Source organism: Piliocolobus tephrosceles, chromosome 2, assembly GCF_002776525.5.
Source record: "Piliocolobus tephrosceles isolate RC106 chromosome 2, ASM277652v3, whole genome shotgun sequence".
Lineage (NCBI taxonomy): Eukaryota > Metazoa > Chordata > Mammalia > Primates > Cercopithecidae > Piliocolobus > Piliocolobus tephrosceles.
Window position 1 is genome coordinate 29,240,945 of NC_045435.1, and position 13,231 is coordinate 29,254,175.

The 13,231-nt window shown below is 41.8% G+C and overlaps 1 long non-coding RNA gene across 1 annotated transcript in view; it reads left to right on the forward strand.

Moving 5' to 3' along the window:
* LOC111543378 overlaps positions 1 to 11,993 on the forward strand; it is a 90,081-nt gene extending 78,088 nt beyond the window's left edge. Inside the window, exon 7 of the long non-coding RNA XR_002731847.2 lies at positions 11,690 to 11,993. This is a non-coding gene — a long non-coding RNA (uncharacterized LOC111543378). The remainder of the gene's footprint in view (positions 1 to 11,689) is intronic.
* Positions 11,994 to 13,231: the final 1,238 nt, after the last annotated feature.

The following is a 13,231-nucleotide window of genomic DNA, read 5'->3' on the forward strand; positions in this document are numbered from 1 at the left end:
AGGTGGGGAATTTGTTAAAAAGCTAAATGTATGATACCTTTTTAGGCTTTGAAAATTATTGAAGAAAAGCTTTTAGACCCCTCCACTTTTTTTTTTTTTTTTTTTTTTTTTGCCTTTGAGGATCCCCTACCTGTTCAAGGACACCAGGTTGGGAAACACTGACCAGGTAATCTGTGAGGCCCTTCCCAGCTTTAAGAGTCTCTGAGGCTGAAAAAAGGAGGCAAATGAGTAAATCATGAGTTACCCGGATGCGCCCCTTCTTCCAGAAGGCCCTGCCAATTCTCCCTGAAAAGTAGAGTTGCTCCGCCGCTGGATTGTCCTCGCACAACCAGCTATGACTGTCCTCATTGGGGAAAACAATGCAAAACCTTCAAAACTAAAACAAATTGTCATTATTTGGATTTAAATCCTAGTTGTTTAATTTTCCCCGAATGTCTTTAGTCTAGAAATTTAAGGAAAACAACTTTTCGTTAGTTACGTCCAATGACACTTTGTAAATATAGGAGATGAACAGAAACATCTTTTTCTACTGTGCCCCAGATAATTAATGATAAAACTCTTGAGCTCAAAGAGACCCTGGAGAGTCCTTCCCCAGTGGGAAACAGACATTCTGCTGAAATGTAAGAGCAAAGCAAAGGAAAGGAAACAAAGAAGACTTCTAGAAACTTGGAGATTCTAGGGCTTCTTTCCCAATCCCTGTTCCCTTGTAAAGGGGCCAAGGCCTAGACTCCATACTCATCTTCTCTCTCATACCTCTTAATGGCACATATTTCTAGATACTGTGGGTTTCTAGACTCTGTGGGTGGCAGCCTGTGGTTATTAAACCTCCCTTAGTGCAAAGAATCCAGAATAGTGCCCTTTCCTGGGAAAAAATGACATCAATGTCAGTAGCCCTTCTCATGGTGGCCACATGGTCACAGGGCTGCCTCTGTGGGCAGAAAGCTTGCAGTGTGACTCACTTTGTCCACTTTTATTAAAATGTTTACTTTGCCATTGTCTGACTTTTAAAGATCAAGATCTTTTTTTTCCCTCAAGCCTAGGGTTCATCACTCATTTTGGGAAGGGAAGAGTTCCCCGCTATATTCATTAGTGGTCTAATTGAGTCCCTAAGAAGATTCTATACTTCTCTTTGGAATCAAAAGAGAAGACATGATTGAAAGCCATAATTTGTATACTTTTCACTGCAACCCATCAGTCCTCATTCTTCCTTCCCAGAACACCTTAAGCGGAGTAGTGCCCTTTTCTTGAAGCTCCTTCAAGAAAGTGCTTCCTGTTTTCAGGAAGAATGTGTTCTTCACTTCAGCAATGGATGAGCTTCTTCTGGGGAAGTTGACCCGTTTCCTGGTGGTTCCCAATGGAGTCTTTGCTTGGATATTATTTGTTTCTCGGATTGATTTTGTATTGCTCCTCCAGAGAAATTGGAAAACCATCCAAAGAACTTCTAGAAATATAGTATTCCCCATACACTGGTTTTTATTCATCATTATCATTGCTATCATCCTCTCTCTCATTGTTATGTTTCAAACCTTCTGTAAACAAATAATCAGAGACTGAGCATGGTGGCTCATGCCTGTAATCCCGGACTTTGGGAGGCCAAGGCGGGAGAATCGCTTGAGCTCAGGAGTATGAGACCAGCGTTGGAAACATAGTGAGACCTTGTGTCTCCACAAATAATTAAACAAACAACAACAACAAAAAAAAACTCACCAGGCATGGTGACATGCACCTGTGGTCCCAGCTACTGGGGAGGCTGAGGTGGAAGGATCACTTTAGCCTGGGCAATCAAGGCTGCAGTGAACCACGATCAGGCCACTACACTCCAGCCTGGAAGACAGAGCGAGACCCCATCTTAAATACATACATACATACATACATACATACATACATACATACATACAAATGATCAAGCAGATTTCTGGTGTCAGAAAAGCAAAAGACTCCTTATTGTTTTCCATATTTATTGACACTTGAACATGAAGCAAACTTAAATTTACCTGTATTTTAAGGAAGTAAACCATGCTGAGAACATTAAAGCTTTCCCTTTAACTCCTATCCTGGGCAGCACCTTCAACTACCAAGATGAAGAGTGGGAACAACTTGCAAAGCTTCCTCCATGCTGTGGCTTATGCCTTGGTGATGTTGGCTAGTGCTCACCACAGGCCCTTGGAGCAGGTGTTATTAATATTACATGCTTTCTCACTTTTCGACCCACAATGGCTCCTAGTTAACCCTTTGTTTCATGCCTAGTTAATCTTTGTTTCATGCTAAGCTCCTCCGTTTGTTTGCTTAGTCTCTCTTATTCCCATACACCATTCCCATTTCATCTCCACAACCCCTGTGCAAGGTATTTAATGTGTATTTGAATGTGTTCTTGCCAAATATATTATTCTGTGCACATGTATTTTCATTTACATAAATGGATTTTAACAGCGTTTTTTCACATTTAAATCTCTGAAGTCAGGATTCATCTTAGAATAAATGGTGTGTCATCATTTAATTGGCAGAGTTTTATTCTTTTTTAATGGTACAAAATATGATAGTCCATTAAACAATAGGTGGTATTTAGATTTGATGAAATATGGTCTATATCCCATCCTATTCTTACTTTTCTTTGTCCTGGAGTACCAGTTTAAGACTATGCATGCTTATATACTCATCTCATCTGTCACTTCTCATTGCTGCTTAGCCCTCCAGGGTGGACTTTCTATCTACTCCCAAAGGCTGCCAGGTTGGCACTTACTCCTTGAAGCCACAAACAGCACTGAAAGCAGCATGCTTGTCCTATCCCCTGTGGAATACTGTAAGCATTTCACAGGGCTATCATATCTAGGATTGAAATCAGGGGGTCATGTGATTTGCAAATATTAATCTGACTAAGTAGAGCCAGATTGCTCTCCAGAACAGCTGCGCTATCTATATTCCCACCAGTGGTACATGAGAGTCCTACGTGCCCACATCTCTGCCAACACTTGGCATTATCCTACACATAAAATCCTCATTTTACATGTGAGAAAAGAGATTGTGCTGGTGAACTCTATTCCCTTTTATCAAGAGGAACTTGATATAGATGTAGCTAGTGATACCAGAACCTGGACTACACCAAGATACTAGATTGAGCCTACTGCCAGATAGATGAACTGTGGTTTCTTTTTTTTTTTTTTTTTTTTTTTTTTTTGAGATGGAGTCTTGCTTGCTGTTGTTGCCCAGGCTGGAGTGCAATGGCACGATCTTGGCTCACTGCAACCTCCACCTCCCAGGTTCAAGCAATTCTTCTGCCTCAGCCTCCCGAGTAGCTGGGATTACAGGCACCCGCCACCATGCCCGGCTAGTTTTTGTATTTTTAGTAAAGATGGGGTTTCGCCATATTGGCCAGGCTGGTCTCGAACTCCTGACCTCGTGATCCGTCTGCCTCGGCCTTCCAAAGTGCTGGGATTACTGGCGTGAGCCACCGCACCCGGCCTGTGATTTCTTAATTTACGTTTCTTCCACCAACTAAGAATGTCCCTTGGTTTCTCTGAGCATCAGTGTTTTCATTCCTTAATTAGAGGAGTAGCATTCGATGACCTCCAGAGCCCTTTTCCAAATCTCTAATTCTCCAGCTCTGAACTCTCTTTAGTCCATCAATAGCAGTTGTTTCTGATGGCATCTAAGTACCTTTGTGGGCTTCAAGATGTTGGAAAGGAAGGGCTTTCTGATTGTACTTTTTCATCTAAGCGACAAAAGAACCCAATGAATAATAAAGCACCCACATTTAACATTATCATCTTTCATATGAGCCTTCTCTCTCAATCTTCCCCACCTTCAATGAAGTCAAGGACCAGAAATAAAAGACAAAGTATTTAGTGTACTTTTGCAAAGCTCAAGGTCCTAGATTGGGCCTTGTTCCAGTCTGAAAAGTGTTATTTCTATTCTGGTGAGGGATGGATTGTATCATTTCACTAAAGGCAAAATCTAGGAAATAAAGGAAATGACATCACCCAAGCAGGGAGAAGACAAATATCTATCCTCAGTCATTTCTTGAAAAGGGATGGAGAGTTGAGATATGATGTTGGTAGTGCTTTGAGGAATTTATGGCTAAAATGCTCCCTCTTCACTTATTTTTCTCTGCATTGGATGAGGATCTGCAGACTTTGCTGGCTTACAACCAGCAGTCTGAAAGGATCACTGGTGCATGTTTGTGTATTCCAGCCTCATAGGGATTCACTTCTGACAGTTCCCTAAGGAAGAGGAGCCCTTCTTGGGCCTCACAGATAAGAGTTTGGCAATTGGTTTCTACCAGGAATCTCCAGATTCAACCTTATTAGCCCTTTCCCATGTCACTTTCTTATCAGGTTTCCAAATCTCAGGGACCTGGAGAGGCTGTATTTTTGGCCAAATGTCAACTTCCTCTTATCAAGAAGAAAATACATCACTTGCTACAGAGGGAAATTCCAGGGTGAGATGACTCGGGCCCTAGTCTCTAGTCCACAGAGCTGGTGCATCTTCTCTCTCTGTCTTTTTCTCTCTCTCTCTCTCTCTCTCTCTCTCTCCCTCCTGATCCCTTATAGTTCTTACAGTTCCATTCTGAATACCAGTATACCTCTGTCTATCCTTGCATTTTAAAGGGTAGGGTAGGAATTGTTACTGATAGGTACAACTACATGCTCATATGCTGTCTCATGTAATTCAAACATTTTGGTATCCTAAACAAAGGACACTCAGCTGGGTGTTTTGCTCTTGCTTTTCTGCATGAACTGTCCCAGTGGGCCCCTTTGTCAGCAGAAGGATTCAATCTTCTCCCCTTCAATAGCCAAGTTGGGAGATTTATTTTACTCTGCATGGCCTGGGTCTGCTTATTGGGAAGAGTTGCTCAGCCAGTTCACATCAGCCGTTCAGGGACCTGGATGGGAAATCCAGTATCAGCCCACATGGAATATTGCTTTGGCTGAGCTTCAGGGTAGTGGTTCAGAGTTCCAACATGCTTGTTTTCACTTACTCTGGAGGGTCACTGCTAGGACACAGGGGCCCTACATGGCTCAGCTGATAGGGGAGTCCTCTGGTCTGGGGTTCATTGCTTCTTTCTTAAACTTTAATAGCATTTTATAGCAGAAAATGCAGTGCACTGGGAAGCCCTAACTTACTGATCACACTAGCTGAGCTAAATGAACATTATAATCAGTCTCACATCAGTACAGCCCAGATCTCCCTGTACCCCAACTTTTTTTTTTTTTTTTTTTTTTTTGAGACAGAGTCTTGCTCTGTCACCCAGGCTGGAGTGCAGCATCGTGATTTCGGCTGACTGCAACCTCTACCTCCCAGGTTCAAGCAATTCTCCTGCCTCAGCCTCCCAAGTAGCTGGGATTATAGGCACACACCACCATGCCTGGCTAATTCTAGTATTTTTAGTAGAGACAGGGTTTCACCACGTTGTCCAGGCTGGTCTCGAACTCGTGACCTCAGGTGATCCACCTGTCTGGGCCTCCCAAAGTGCTGGGATTGTATGAGCTACTGCAACTGGCCAAGGCCAGGTTGTTTTTTTTTAAGATGGAGTTTCGCTCTTGTTGCCCAGACTGGAGTGCCATGATGCAATATTAGCTCGCCGCAACCTCTGCCTCCCAGGTTCAAGTGATTTTCCCGCTTCAGCCTCCCAAGTAGCTGGGATTACAGGCATGCACCACCACACCTGGCTAATTTTGTGTTTTAGTAGAAATGGGGTTTCTCCATGTTGGTCAGGCTGGTCTCGAAGTCCTGACATCAGGTGATCCACCTGCCTCGGCCTCCCAAAGTGCTGGGATTACAGACATGAGCCACTGCACCCGGCCAAGGCCAGGTTTTTTTTTTACCAAAACAATTTTTCAAGAAAACATTTTGTGATTTTTAGAGCTGTTTTTCAAATTTAGAAATTGTAGATAAGAGACTATAGACCTACTTAATGAAAAAAGCATGCTAAGCCTTTGGCCTAAGAAAGATAGTTTCAAATCCCATCAGTCTGATTTGAGAGCAGTTGCTTAACTGCTCTGAAGTTCAGTTTTCTCATTTGCAAAAAATCAAAAACAAACAAACAAACAAAAACAGGTTATTGTTACTACCTTGCAGTGTTACTTAGAAAATGAAATGAAACATTGTGTGCGTAGCACCTGACATCAGGTAAGTAAAAAGAAAAAAAGGTATTTATTATTTTTAGGATACGTGGAGATACGCAAGGATGAAGAAAGATGAAATACTGAGAGAAACAAGAAACATAGATTGGATGAGGCGGATCAGCTAGAATGGAAAACCTTAAATTCAGTATGAGAAGCAGTGGGGGGAAAAAACGTCTGAAGGATGAAAACTTGATAATGAGCTAGGTGAGCTCCAGGAAAGGAACATGGCACCTTGGAGCTAAAGAATGAGCAAAAAGTTCAGCTAGAAAAGGTTGAGAACCAGCATGTTTACCTGCCTATTGGGTTTGTAAAGAATTAGTCAATGATAGCATTAAGTGAATTTTTCTCATAGGACCATCTGATTTTTATTCACCTGGGTTTATGTCTACCCTAACATTTAATTGCACTTTGAACCAAGTGACTAAATTCATATTGCACCAAAGCCCCCAAACAGAAATGAGAAATACATTACAATAGCTGCTACTTAGCGCATGCTTTCCTGAAGAGCCAGGCACTGCGCTACGCCATTTTACATTCATGCCCTCCTGCAATTCTCACAATGCTATGAGGTATGTATTGTTTTCCCCATTCTATAGGTGAGGAAACTGAGGCTCAGAGAGGTTAAATGGTTTCCCAAGGTCACATAGGTAGTGAGTGGCAGAGCTGGAATTCACTTCAAAGTCTGAATGGCTGCAAGAACCATGTTCTTAACCACTGCAATATGCTTATCTCCTGCTGATGAACAAGAAATATCAGTCATTGGTTTTATATGAGAAATCCCTAATCTCTCAGATATTGGAAATGGAAGGCTACCACAGTGGAGCGTTTGTGGGAAAGATCTTGGGCCCCTTCACCATAGTTCCTCCCTGAGCCTTGTCCTAGCCCCAGGCTGACATCCACCAGATACCACCAGCACAGGGCCAGGACCCCACAATCCTTTTAAGGGCCCACAAACATGTTTTAATTTATCATAAAATCAAAAGAAAAAAATGATGAATGTAATTTATACCAATGGACTTATAAAAGATAATTTTTAATACTTTTTTATGGAGAAAGGTGTACACAAAGGCAAAAGTACCTAAGGCCCACGAAATGCAGCCCTGCATGTTTCCTCAAATAATCCAGAAAATGTGTGGTGTGTAACTGTTATCTTTGCATAGCATAGGCTCCTCTTTCATTCATTTGGGGGGTTATATCATCCTAGCAACCCTTAAGTAGAAAACATACGCTTCTCTTGGCAGGCTGTTCTTTTTGGCTAACACAAAAGTTGATACAAATATGTCCAAATACTCAAATATACAAATGTGAACAGATATTTATGCCTCAAGACACACAAGCTAAACCCCAGAATAGTATACCCCTGGTTATCCATGGACATACATTCACAAGCACCAGGGGGCAGCCCTAGGAAATTCAGTGCAAATATACTGGCCAACACGTGCACGCGCACACACACAAACACACACACACATACACAACATTTCCCCCAACAATAAGCAAATGGACAACGAGCCAAGAAGATCAAATTACCATCCAATGAACAGTTAAAAAGAGAAAAATCCCAGATTTGGAGCCTATTCTGCAGTAGTTAAATAAAGGGGTAAGAGTGAGTTGGAAAAGGGAGATTGCTTTGCAAATTGAACCAATGTACTTTTATTTTCAAGGTCCAAGACCAGTTCTCCTTAATGATGGTTCCCAGAGATTCTCCAATTAGGTTCCCCTGATCTTTGAGGAGTCCAGATCTGCACAACTTGGCAATAGCATCAGATTTGATCTTTTACGGCCCAGAAGCTTGAACTGGGGAGTTGAGAGGAGGGGAGAAGGGGAGTGGGTAAAAGCTTTGTGAGGGCTCCGTGGTTAAAAACAAGTTCAAAAACAGCTGAAAAGCCAGGGAAAAAACAATCTCATTAATTGGACCCCTTTCACCTCTTTCCTTTCCCATTCTGCCCACAGTTCTCTTCCTTCCATGGAATGTACCCAGGCAAAACAGTTGAAAGAAAGGAATTATCCACCCTATTCTCCAAAGCCAAGGGTTTTTATTTTGTTTTTGTTTTTGTTAATTGGGAGTAAAAATGTGAGGCAATCTCTGGGCAAAACTACCTTTGAGTCCTGCCTGTTTGGAAACAAATCCCAAACCTATGCTAATAGGAAGATGAATACTTACCTCAATATGGTTTCTGTAATAGTTATTTCCCTAGAATATTGAGAGATTTGCATGTTTTGGGACAGAATGCTATCTTTTTAAATAATAACCATAATAAGTGATCATTGTGCCAGGCCCTATGCTAAGTACATTATCTGCAATGATGCCATTTAATCCTCACAGCTTCACAAAGTAGGCGCTGTTATTGCAGAAACAGGATTTTATAGAAAAGACAACTGAATTTGGAGACATTAAATAATTTACCCAAGTCATCACAGCTATTAAATAGCTCAGATGCAGTGTAACTCAGAGGTGCCATTGTATAATTTACGTGTGGGTTTGTTCTATTAGTCATCATTTAATTTTTTTCCAAGCTGTAACTACTAGAAATAATATATTTTTAAAATTGTACTTTAAAAAATTTTATATTTTTAATTTTTGTGGTATATAGCAGGTGTATATATTAATGCAGTACATGAGATACTTAACACAGGCATGCAATGCGTAATAATCACATCATGGTAAATGGAGTATCCATCCCCTCAAGCATTCATTCTTTGTGTTACAAACAATCCAATCATACACTTTTAGTTTTTTAAAAATGTGACGATGTACTTTTTGTGCAAAAAGCTTTTATCTTATTTTTGATTATTTTCTTAGAATAAATTCATAATAGTAAGATGTCTAGATCAAATAAATGGCTTAAATATTTTTTGGCTCTCACAGTGTGGTGCCAAATTGCATTTTCAAGGGCCTTTGCCAATTTATGCTGGGAATATCAACGTAAGAGTGATATATTTTTCTTGCATCCTTGCCAATACTGTCATCTGAAGATGAGATTTGTCCACTCTCTGGTCACCATTCCACATTCAAAGGCAAGGGTTCTCAGGAATTTCATTTCAGTGGCCACAGGTATTCCAAGGCGATGAAGAAGCTGGATTATAATGGGCTCTGCAAAGGTCCCATCTCCCATCCGTTAGCGAATCCCTTTAATTCTACCATTTAGGGACTCGAGTCCCTTTTGGCTTAAGGCTTAGAGTATTTCTAAAATGCCCTCTGGAAGGCCTTACTTTAAATGGCTATCACTATTTATGGTCTTTTGTGAAGATGAGCGACTACTAGGTTGTTTTGAGAAGAAGGGGAGGCCAGTGATTGGAGTTCTGGGTGGTAGGGGTGAAGGAAAGGGAGTTGGGGAGGGTTCAGAGCTAAGAGCAGGTCCTTTCCCTCCCCATTTAGCCAATGTTTTTATTTTTCTTATTTTCCCTTTTCAGTGCCAGTGCATGGGAAAGTAGATTTCATGTATTCATTCACTCATTCCTTTTTTTTTTTTTTTTTTTAAATAAAAGGAGTTTCCCTCTTTCTTGGGCTGCAGTGCAGTGGTTCAATCATGGGTCACTGCAGTCTCGAACTCCAAGGCTCAAGCAATCCTTCCACTTCAACCCCAAGTAGCTAATACTACTAGGTATATACTACCATGCCTGACTAATTTATTATCATTAGTATTATTATTATTATTGTAGAGATAGGGGTCTTGCTATGTTGTTCAGGCTGGTCTGAACTTCTGGCTTCAAGCAATCCTCCTGCTTCAGCCTCCCAATATGTTGGGATGTGAGCCACCATGCCTGGCCTCCATGCTTTTCTGAGTGCGTGCTCTGATGTAGACTCCAATTATAGGCATTGGAGAGGGACACGTCAGTGAACAAAACAAAGCTTCTATCCTAATGAGGCCTATGTTTTAGCGAGGGCAGACAGACAAATAAGTATATATAATGTCAGGAAGTGATGAATGCTATGAAATGTTGTCTCTAAAGAGGAAAATTGTCATAAGCCATGGTCTCTTCCTATGCTAGAGACAGGCAATCCACAGACTGAAGGGTTTGGGGACATATGTGTGAGACTGGAAGATATGGCAGGAAAATAAAAATTATAGGCAAAGCAATTATTAGCAAACAAGGCAGTTTTCTGACTCTTATTAGAAAGTACTACAGATTCCCTTCACTTCCCATATGAAAGATCTATGATTTTAGTCAGCAGGTCCTTCACTTTGCTGTAAAAATGTAAAAGATGCGTCTAGATACAGTGTTATTGTTCACAAGGTTACTGTTCTACAGCAAGGGCAAAAAAAATTCTTGCAGGCTTCCCTCTGAGAAGGGCCTGTGCTGGAAGAAGTAAAGTAGAAAGCCCTGGGGAAGTCTAGACTTGCCCCAGTCCGCTGAGAGACTTGGGCCAGGCCCTTCACTGCTCTGCCCTGGACTTCTAGAAGGAAGGTCTCTGTGGTCCCATCCAACCTGAGCCATCTTTTTCTACCCCAGCTTACATTTCTGCCTGTGAGCCTTACAAGCACACAACAGGATTAATCCATCAGCTCTGCTGGGCTGGGAGAGGGAGGGAGCCAGGCAGAGGAAGTATCAATGATAACTGCACTCCAGTGAGCACTGAAGAGGCTCCATTCATGGACCAACAAAACCTGGGAGAAGCCTCAGACTTAATCAGCCAAGGAGGCTCCAGCAGCAGGAACAAAAGAAATCAAAGCTTCACTGGGCAATGCAGGCATAGCTTCTGTGTTCCTGCTGAGACCTGAACCCACTGGGTCCCCAGCAGACAAGAGGTGGTGGGCGTGGGCGTGGACGTGGGTGCGTGAGCACGCACGCACACACACACACACAGACACACACACACACACACACACACAGGGTTTACAGGTTTCCGGAAGAAAGGAGAGAACAAAGATGTGCAGACCAGGCACCTGCAGAATGAGACTATAGCTGATATGATTAAACAAGAGCTTCATTTCACATTACCTTTTAGACTATGCTCTAGTAATGCTTCCACAGTAGTTTAATGTTTTTCAATTAAGATCCATGTTACACTTAATAAGTGAAGAATGCTTTAATGAGATTCAAAATGAAACTCTGGCATGCACTTCTGCATAAAACCTTTCAGGGCCCTAGAGTTACTTGTTTCTTAACATAATATAGTAGTTGCAATACTTTGCAACTACTTTATCATGCCTTTCCACAGAACATCTAGCTAGGCATATTTCTTTTTGTTCTACATCTAGCTAGGCATGTTTCTTTTTGTTCTGTGTTCAGACAGTCTTCTAGTGAAGTAGGTTGAGATTATGCATCATGCCTAAATGGGATGCTTAATCTCATTTAATAAGGGAGAAAACTGAGGTTGTGCTTCTTAAGGCTGCTTATTATGCCTATGTGTACCACCATGATCACCTGAGCCAACTTCATCAATAGGGTGATCATTGTCCCTGAACTGATGGTGGTGGGAATGAGCATATCGTCATCGCCCTTCCTTAGGAAGTGCCAGAAGGAAGACAGGCGATTAAGATGCCACATAAAACTCAGTAACCTTATTGGAAAGAGTGCCTTCTCTGTGCTAGTCTAAATGCCACACTCTGTGTCTTTTTCAGATGCCGAAAGTATCTGGAAGATTCCATTATTATCAGGATGACTCACAACATTTAATAATTACTTGTTTTTGTTTTGTTTTGTATGCCCATGTTTTACATGATGTGACCTTTTGCTGCCCTGTACTATCATAAATTGCATCTTTCTGAAGGCAGTTCTCAGTAAGTTTGTGTCCATGAGTATGTGGTAGCACTTCAGCTTATGGGCATTGCCTTAAAGAAGCAACTGGAGCTGTCAACAATCTGTTGTGAGGTCCTCAACTAGCTCATTTGTTAAATAGCTTGAGGACAAATATTCTTGGCTGGAAAATCTAGTATAAAAATGAAAAGGAGAGTCCTGCAAACAAAGAATACAGTTCACTGTGTTCAGTTACTTTTCCCTAAAAAAAGAGGGTAAGAGATGTAGAGTTAAAAAATATTTTTGAGTTGTCATGACCGGTAGATGACAGACATGGTTTTTACTTTTAAAATATGGTACCCGTGATGACAACTGATTGTAAGCAAAACCACAGAGATGCTTCTTTTGCTTGAATTCAGCTATTTTCCTTTTCTGTGTTCTTCTCCCCACTTGTGATTTGTTCTTACCCATGAATTAGGTGGCTCTTGAGTTGCTCTTGATCTTACCCCTGCTCTTTGCTGTTTTCCCTAAGCAGTGCTCTTTATCTGGGGCCAAACCCACTTCTTCTCCTCTCTCAAGACTTTCCAGCCAAGGAGCCTGACTTTGCGGTCCAGGTGCAAGTTCCTGATGCTGGATAATTCCAGGCATCATTTCTACAAGAGAGAGCTTTGGGGACAGAAAAGCCTTTACACAGCACTCATCTCAGATTCCCCATGGAGGGTTTGCCTATGCATTGAGTCTGGCCCCTTCAGACCACTTTTTCTTTTCATCACAGAGGGAGCCCGAGCTCTTGGCCAGGCTTGTGAGCAGAGCAAAGGCAGTTGCTATCGCTATAGAACCACTTAAAGCTTTGTGTGTGTGTGTGAGGGAAGACCTTCTGGTAGGCCTTATTACATCCTACTGGTTCTCCTCCCACTTCTGTGGTGTGAATGTTAATTATGTAGGAGCAAACCACTCCATCATTACAGATCTTACCTTCCCACTCTAGTCTGTTTCCCAGTGAAAATATAGCTTCTGCAGCCCTCAGCCCCTATAGTTGACCCCTCCATCTTTACAGGCACTTCCTGCTTTTGGTGGCAACTTTCATCTGAAAAGATTAGAGGTGTTTTGTGCAGCCAGCACACAGTGGAGACAGTGTACATTTGCAGAGCTGAACAGACTGCCAAGAAAGACAGTGCCCTTCTGCTGTAAAATTCCAGTAGAAGTCCCGTGGCTGGAATGGTGACACACAAGGGGGTCTAAGGCTCACAGCGGGCTATCATAGTCCGCCTTGTAATCTTTACAAATATTGAAATATGGCTTTGCAGGGGGTAGTTTATGTAAGATGAGGTAAGTTAGCCATGGGACTTTCCCCATAGTCAAAAAGTTTGAGAGCATTGAAGAAAAGTATAGCCTTGGTAGGAAGCCAAGGAAGGGCCACCATCTTT